We start from the raw sequence: 886 nt of genomic DNA on the forward strand, positions 1-886 counted from the left end.
AGCTAGCTAATAGCTAGAGAGAAGTGACCTCTCTTTCTTCGTGCTTGGTCAATGCTAGCTACTATATACATATAGAGAGAATTGACTTTTGGTCACTTTTGATCCATCCACATGAATCTAATCTGTGTTCCTTCCACTAATGATATAATAACTAATCATGATCAACATCATCATCATATTAATATAAAAACTCTTGCATCATATCATCACCAACAACACTAGCTAATAATCATCATAGTCACTACCAGCAACACTATTTAATCATCATAGTCATAGTGTAGCTATCTAATCACCACCAACACTAGCTAATAATAATCAGCATAGCCATTATCACCAACACTAGCTATTTAATTATCATAGTCATAGTGTAGCACATCTTCAAATTCATTCTAGCTAGCTAATCACTCTTGCTGCCCTCTCTCAGGTAAAATAGTATAAAACATGTGTAGCACTCCAGCTTCATCATATTGGAGAATGCAGATGAACCTGTCTCCTAATTGTGGGCTGCGCTTCTGATTGCTGCCCCCTAGTACTGCTCTGCTGTGATCGTTCACAATTTTGCTCCAGTCTTTGACTATTAAGACTTGCTCGCTTTGAGAAATTATGAATGCACTCGTGTGCAATGCAGGATATCTTGGTCGTAAGCTAACCATTGTCATGCGACCTTCAGGCTCGATCCAACGAGGCACAACATTCATCGGGAGTCCCTGTTGAAGAACAACGTAGTAACATACTTAGCAATACGAAGTTTAGCTTAAAAATAATGTATGCAAAAGATGCACTGAGGACAAAAAGTAAAAATCTTACCATCTTTCATAAATAGATGTGACCGTAGTTCAATACGTGGAATAGTGGTCGCACGTTTTTAGTACTAATATTTCGAAGT

Source organism: Triticum aestivum, chromosome 4A (genome assembly GCF_018294505.1).
Source record: "Triticum aestivum cultivar Chinese Spring chromosome 4A, IWGSC CS RefSeq v2.1, whole genome shotgun sequence".
Taxonomy (NCBI): Eukaryota; Viridiplantae; Streptophyta; class Magnoliopsida; order Poales; family Poaceae; genus Triticum; species Triticum aestivum.